Genomic DNA, 8,308 nt, shown 5'->3' with positions numbered 1-8,308 from the left:
AACAGCAGTGAGGAAAGTCTTGACAAACTTGCAGGATGCAAGCTTGACACTTAATAACAAGCACGAATTCTCAAAACCAATGTTTACGTTTTTGTGTCAGAGATAATGGGAACTGCAGATGCTGGAGAATCCAAGACAACAAAATGTGAGGCTGGATGAACACAGCAGGCCAAGCAGCATCTCAGGAGCACAAAAGCTGGTCCGGAGGGAGGAGGGTAACTTCTTCAGGTTAGGCATCCCTGGAAGAGGCTTCGCAGTGAGGTTAAAATAGTATCAGAGATAATGGGAACTGCAGATGCTGGAGAATCCAAGACAACAAAATGTGAGGCTGGATGAACACAGCAGGCCAAGCAGCACCTCAGGAGCACAAAAGCTTGTGCTCCTGGTGCTCCTGAGATGCTGCTTGGCCTGCTGTGTTCATCCAGCCTCACATTTTGTTGTCTTTACGTTTTTGTACCATGTTGTTCAGATTGTGACTTGTAGATGACAGAAGCAATCTGGATCCTTCCATCACCCAGGAATAGTACAGAACTCCAACAGCTCATGGGAATTGTGACCTGGATGAAAAAATTCTAACCCCAGTTAACCAGAGTTAATGAACTCTCAGGCAATGTCTGGCTTTACATTGACCGCGGTTATTTCACTGATTTGTTCCAGATCCTTGTAGATTACAAGCCTGAGCTTGCAACAATAATAACACCAAGTGCATCATCCACAGATATGGAAGCAGTCCTATCACAGCATCATACAGTCCCTACAGTGCAGAAAGAGGCCATTCGGCCCATTGGGTCTGCACTGACCCTCTGAAAATCATCCCACCCCAACCCAGTCCCTCACCTATCCGCGTAATCCTGCATTTTTAACCATGATTTCAGAATCAGCAATATTAGTTAGCCAGGCCACTGCATGTCTGGAGCCCTTGATGACACAGAACAAAGTTATGGCACTGTGAGATAGAAGTGCTCTCAGCAATTTGACTTTGTGAGAATTACAACCACCTCCCCACCTTATCTGTCAAAATTGAAATTGAACACAAGCCATTGGTTACTTTATTAAACACAAGGGAGCTCATAAAAATACTTCCCAGTCTCCAGAGATGTACCTCATGCGGTATGACACAGTCACCAATACGCATATGAGTAACATCAAACTGATAGTGATCTATCAAGGATGCCCGTCGGTAGCCCAGGCAAAAAGGACAAAACATTTGCTCAAGAATCTAAGGTCTCTGTGGCCTTATGCACCTCCTATGTACAAGCCACAGTGAAGAGGTTGCAGGAATTTATGACACTTAGCAATATGTTGAAGACTGTGCAGATCCACACGTTCTGCCTTGTTGGCTGGCCAGACTACATTTCCAGTAGAAACTGAAAGAATTGCCAATGCTGTAAATCAGGAACAAAAACAGAAGTTGCTGGAAAAGCTCAGCAGGTGTGGCAGCATCTGTGAAGAAAAAAATCAGAGTTGATGTTTCGGGTCTGATGACCCTTCCTCAGAACTCAATGTATCTCCAGTAAGCCAGTTTTGCAACTGTATTTGGAGCAGTGCTGTCACATCAGTGTGATTGACATTTTGTAAGATTTACAGGAGGCCTGTGTATGGACATTCTCCAGGAGGTACACGAGAGAATGCCAAGTATTAGATTGGGCCACAATAATCCCTAAGGTGGCTAGGACATGGTTGTCATGCACTGCGTGGAGACAAGAGCAGAAAGAACCTCTTTTCCCATTTACTTTTCATGGGAATGCCTAGACATTGATGCTCAGGGAATGGTTTTTCTCAGCTTGGACACACTTTATTCCCAATGGATTAGGGACTAGAAGCTCCATTGACATACCCCAGAAGCTGTGATAACCCATTTGGAAACCATATTCCCATGCCTGGAATCTTGGCTGTAGTCATCTCTCAAAATGGGCCAAAATTTTTCAACAAGTGTTTCCTAGCATTTATGGTCTCTTGTATTTGTGTGCATTACACATGCACTAAGGTATCCTCGATCTGAAGATGGATCTGTGTATGGAATACGTTGCCTAAAATTCCTGTGAAAAATAGTTTATACATTTTATCTAACTCTGCTCATCCTTGCCTTCTCTTTACCCATCGCCATGTTTCACCCACCATCTCTGTATCCAAGCAACAAGTGTAGAGGTTGTGGCAGAACTCGGAAAAAGAGGGGAAGAAAATCATATCCTTAACAAAATAAAAGACATCCACATAAAATTTCTGTAGATGGATTAAGTTGTTTGTAAATTTTATAAGGGAATTTATGGTGTAAGGGAATTTATTTATGGGGTATGTAACATCTAATTTGATTGTTTTTCCAAATAAAAGTTTGGAATAAATTGGCAATAAACAGTCCGCTTTTCTTACATTTTTGTCACTGGCTATTCATAATTGCACACATTGGTATGCTGACCTCAAGGCCTTAATTCCTCAAAGGTGTGTTCAATAATTGGGTTATCTAGCTAAACTAAGGATTGACAACTTCTTCATCAGCTGGGTAAAGCCACTGGTACTGATTGTTTCCAACCGGTAATAGCAGATTGATCAGCGGTGAGGGTCAACAGCTTCCACCTTTGGAAAATGCCATTAATATTCAGGAACTAGAAGCAACTGTTTCCAATGGTCGCGACTGCTTTCACTATTTTGGTTCAGCTGTTTTTCTTCTGGGTTACTATGTAAGATTTAGGCAATGTAATGGAGCCATAGTCCACAGAGTGCCATAGACATCTCTCTTCATTAAAACAACTGGTCAGGTGCATGTTGAGGGTGATCTCAACATCAGCGTAAGGTAAAGATGAGTAGATAAACCTCTATAAAACCTAACCGTAGTCCTTATTCTGCACTCTACACCGACTGTCTTGCTCACTGAGCGAACTGAGTTGCAATCTTGAAAAGAATATTTTCGAAAAAATTAGCAGACAAAAGGAAGCTGGAACACCTCGTAGGGCTCGCTACACACGATGAGCTGCAGTATAACATTACAACAACATCGACCGCAGTCCGAGACAATTTCTGTTGGTCTACTCCAAAGTGGAATACACATCTGGAAATTTTGTATTCGCAGGTCATGATTTTCCATCTGTTAAACTGAGTGATTGAAAATTTATGGGGAGCATGTGTGATAGTTCATAGTATCTGTTACTGGAAAATTCATCCCGATGCACTACAGAGTGTATGTTAAACTGTGGCGCATTTAAGATAATTTGCTAGCCTTGCAGACTAAGTTGGTCTTACCTGTATTGATCCAATGATAAATAACCAACTCACAGTCTGAAAATTACAAAGTTTGCAGTAACCTTGATATCTGTAAGCATTCTTCGTAAGTCAGGCTCGAACTAAGAGGGATGACAAGGTCGCTTCATGCTGGAAATAAGTTGAAATTTTTCTGTCTGTCATTTTTCTTAAATGTCATTCTATGAGGAGAAACTCAAGCAGGTTTGATTGTTCTCCTGAGAGCAGAGATGTTTGAGGCAAGGTGGAGTAGCCTTCTTCAAAATCAAGAGGAGCATTGATACAATAAGTATAAGCTGCTGCCACTGGAGGAATAGAAGATAATAAAATGTGAAGCTGGATGAACACAGCAGGCCCAGCAGCATCTCAGGAGCACAAAAGCTGACGTTTCGGGCCTAGACCCTTCATCAGAGAGGGGGATGGGGTGAGGGTTCTGGAATAAATAGGGAGAGAGGGGGAGGCGGACCGAAGATAGAGAGAAAAGAAGATACTCTGGAGAGGAGAGTATAGGTGGGGAGGTAGGGAGGGGATAGGTCAGTCCAGGGAAGATGGACAGGTCAAGGAGGTGGGATGAGGTTAGTAGGTAGGAGATGGAGGTGCAGCTTGGGGTGGGAGGAAGGGATGGGTGAGAGGAAGAACAGGTTAGGGAGGCAGAGACAGGTTGGACTGGTTTTGGGATGCAGTGGGTGGAGGGGAAGAGCTGTGCTGGTTGTGTGGTGCAGTGGGGGGAGGGGGCGAACTGGGCTGGTTTTGGGATGCGGTGGGAGAAGGGGAGATTTTGAAGCTGGTGAAGTTCACATTGACACCATTGGGCTGCAGGGTTCCCAAGCGGAATATGAGTTGCTTTTCCTGCAACCTACGGGTGGCATCATTGTGGCACTGCAGGAGGCCCATGATGGAGATGTCATCTAAAGAATGGGAGGGGGAGTGGAAATGGTTTGTGACTGGGAGGTGCAGTTGTGTATTGCGAACCGAGCGGAGGTGTTCTGCAAAGCGGTCTCCAAGCCTCCGCTTGGTTTCCCCAATGTAGAGGAAGCCACACTGGATACAGTGGATGCAGTATACCACATTGGCAGATGTGCAGGTGAACCTCTGCTTAATATGGAAAGTCATCTTGGGGCCTGGGATGGGGTGAGGGAGGAGGTGTGGGGGCAAGTGTTGCAGGGGAAGGTGCCGGGTGTGGTGGGGTTGGAGGGCAGTGTGGAGCGAACAAGGGAGTCATGGAGAGAGTGGTCAAGCAGACAAGGGTGGGGATGGAAAAATGTCTTGGGTGGTGGGGTCAGATTGTAGATGGCGGAAGTGTCGGAGGATGATGCGTTGTATCCGGAGGTTGGTGGGCTGGTGTGTGAGAACGAGGGGGATCCTCTTTGGGCGGTTGTGGTGGGGGCAGGGTGTGAGGGGTGTGTTGCGGGAAATGCGGGAGACGCGGTCAAGGGCGTTCTCGAGCACTGTGGGGGAAAGTTGCGGTCCTTGAAGAACTTGGACATCTGGGATGTGCAGGATTGGAATGCCTCATCGTGGGAGCAGATGCGACGGAGGCGGAGGAATTGGGAATAGGAGATGGAATTTCTCCTACCTACTAACCTCATCCCACCTCTACACTTGTTCCTTGGATACAGAGATGGTGGGTGAAACATGGCGATGGGTAAAGAGAAGACAAGGATGAGCAGAGTTACATAAAATGTATAAACTACTTTTCACAGGAATTTTAGGCAACGTATTCCATACTCAGATCCATCTTCAGATCGAGGATACCTTAGTGCATGTGTAATGCACACAAATACAAGAGACCAGCAGTTCCTATTGCCACTGGAGGAATGCTTAGAGCACAGATTTCAGAGACAAGAAGGAGAAATTTATGTATGTTACTTGAAGGGTTGGTGGAAGCAGATTCAAAAGTGACTTTCGCAAGAGAATTGGATGAAAACTAGAAAAATAAAGAAAGACCTACAACGCCATGGAGAATAAAGGATGGGAAAGCAGATAAATTGAATAACGATCATAGAACGAACAAAGGACGATTGGGCCGAATAGCCTCCTGTTGTGCATTAGGATTTTATGAATCTTTCTAAATTGACATACTGGATGCTGACCAGGAAATGTGTGGCATTGGGTACAAAGGTGGGGAGTTGAGGCCCATTGAGGTTCAATAGACCATTTTCAAAGATGTGGCTGATCCACACCATACACAGCTACAGTCTTATTTGGATAGAAGTCATGAACTCAGGCACTAAGCGGGCATCACAATGCAATGCACTATTTGGACCCTGACAGATTCCTGGCCCACAGTTGGGGGTGCGGGGGCACGAAGAGGCAGGAGTCGCTTTGCAAAGCCAGTAGAAACAGTCATGCTGCTTGTAGATATTTTGACAGAAACCTGTTCAGAGGTATCATTACATGCCACTGGAACAGGTACGGCTTGAACCTGAGCCTCTTGGCTCATAGGTAAGGACACTACCATTGCACCATAAGGGCTCCTCATGCTCTTTGTATGCTCTGAAAAGCACGAGCAGAATTGTAACTGTTCTACCCTTACACAGTGGGCAAGGAAGATAGTAGGTTGGGCATTTGAATGTTTGTGGCCTGTTGTTTGCAGAGATTTAACCATGGCATGTGTGCCTGCTTCCAGCATTCCAAACCAATCAGATGCTTGCTGTGCAGAACGTCAAACCACACATGCTTGTTCAACCCTCACTATTTTAAGGGATCAGATCTGGATCATGAATGGGTCCAGTCTCCAACTGTCAGATCAGAGAAAACAGCTGACAAGAAACATACATTCTAAGAGTCTTTAAAATACAGGAGGAGACCATTCAAGACATTGTGTTTAATCTGACTTTCTGTGGAGCAACACCATTTTCTCACTCCATTTCCAAAGACCTCATAATGCATTTCCCTCAAGTGCTCTTTCAATTTCCTCCTGAAATTATTATCTGCTTCCAATTCCACCATTTTGTGTGTACTGAGTTCTGAAACATTACCATTCACCAAATGAAAACAAACATCACAATTCCTGCTGCATCTCATGCCCAAAACATTAAACATCTGTTATTTAGACTGTAATTAGATATGGTGAACAGATTTTCTTTGTTAATTTTATCTAAACCTGACATAAATGTTGCATCCTCAACCTCTCCTTTCTATGTTTTGCTATTTGGTCTCTCAAAATGTTATTATAATATTAGCCCACTCAAAAGATGAACTTCCAGGTCCCTCTGAACCGTTACAATCTTGACAAAGTTTGATCTTAAGTCTATGTTGCCTCTCCTTGTCTCTTCAGTCAAACTGTATCACCTCGCACCTCTCTGTATTAAAATACATCTACCCATTCTGCTCGTTTAGCTGTATCCTGCTGCTGTCAATCAATGTAATCCCCATGACTCCAAGTTTGCCAGCATTTGCAAATATTGCAATTTTACTCAGTATTCCAATATCTGTGTTATTTATATATAAAACAAAAAGAACCGTGGTTCCAGGGCTGATCAGTGGGGATGTTGAACTGTCAAGCATCCTCCAAACTGAAGAACAACGATTTACCACCATTCACAGTTTTCTGTCCTCAAACTATTTAATTTATCCAAACTGACCCCAAACCCTCCAATTTGGCATCGAATTTGATAACCAGCATCTTCTGCAATGTCTTGTTAGGTGCTTGCTTTAAAAGTACATGCTTGCTAACCATACAGACAACATTTGTTGCATTCCTTTTGTCAATCTTCTGTGTTACTTTGTCAACACAAATCAGTGAGCCAAACATGACCTTTATTACAAATCTGTTCTGGTTCTCTTTCATAACCACAAACCTCTGATGAAGGGTCTAGGCCCGAAACGTCAGCTTTTGTGCTCCTGAGATGCTGCTTGGCCTGCTGTGTTCATCCAGCCTCACATTTTATTATCTTGGAATCTCCAGCATCTGCAGTTCCCATTATCTCTGATACTATTTTAACCTCACTGCGAAGCCTCTTCCAGGGATGCCTAACCTGAAGAAGTTACCCTCCTCCCTCCGGACCAACCTCAGGGAATCTCTCTCCATCTTCGGTCCGCCTCCCCCTCTCTCCCTATTTATTCCAGTTCCCTCCCCCCATCCCCCTCTCTGATGAAGGGTCTAGGCCCGAAACGTCAGCTTTTGTGCTCCTGAGATGCTGCTTGGCCTGCTGTGTTCATCCAGCCTCACATTTTATTATCTTGGAATCTCCAGCATCTGCAGTTCCCATTATCTCTGATACTATTTTAACCTCACTGCGAAGCCTCTTCCAGGGATGCCTAACCTGAAGAAGTTACCCTCCTCCCTCCGGACCAACCTCAGGGAATCTCTCTCCATCTTCGGTCCGCCTCCCCCTCTCTCCCTATTTATTCCAGTTCCCTCCCCCCATCCCCCTCTCTGATGAAGGGTCTAGGCCCGAAACGTCAGCTTTTGTGCTCCTGAGATGCTGCTTGGCCTGCTGTGTTCATCCAGCCTCACATTTTATTATCTCTCTCTGGGTACCTAATCATTTTTACCTGATTTTAGTGCCTAAAACATTAACTAGCCTTGACATTAAACTGACCAACCATTATTTATTATCTCTACTTCAACTGGTATTTTGTCAGCATTCTTTTTATCAGTAAGCACTGAAAAGGTACTCATGAATTGTGTTAGCCTTGTCCAGCTCCTCTAAGCACAGAATACAGTTCAAGCCCCACCTACTCCGCAGGTGTGTCATAACATCTCTGAAGAGATTGTAAAAAAAACCTAGAGTAGACCTCATCTCACATCTAATTTTCTATTTATATCAGAAAGGTGATATTTGTGTTCCTTTTATTGTGCTTAACGCCACTCTTTTCTCACACTCCATTTTTGACAGTTTTATTTATTTCTTCGACACTTCCCTGCTAGTCCTATTGCATTTTGTTACAGTTTTCTTGACATCCATTATATGTTCCCTTTTTGTTTCATCAGGCTCTTTATCTCCCTTGTGATCAAAACCCATGGCTTTGATTTCCCTCCCTTTTATACTTAATGCAATGTACCTAGTCTGCACCCAAAACATCTCCTTTAAGATAATGCAATGTGGAGCTGGAGGAACACAGCCGT

Source organism: Stegostoma tigrinum, chromosome 7 (genome assembly GCF_030684315.1).
Source record: "Stegostoma tigrinum isolate sSteTig4 chromosome 7, sSteTig4.hap1, whole genome shotgun sequence".
Lineage (NCBI taxonomy): Eukaryota > Metazoa > Chordata > Chondrichthyes > Orectolobiformes > Stegostomatidae > Stegostoma > Stegostoma tigrinum.
This window is presented reverse-complemented; position numbering follows the sequence as displayed.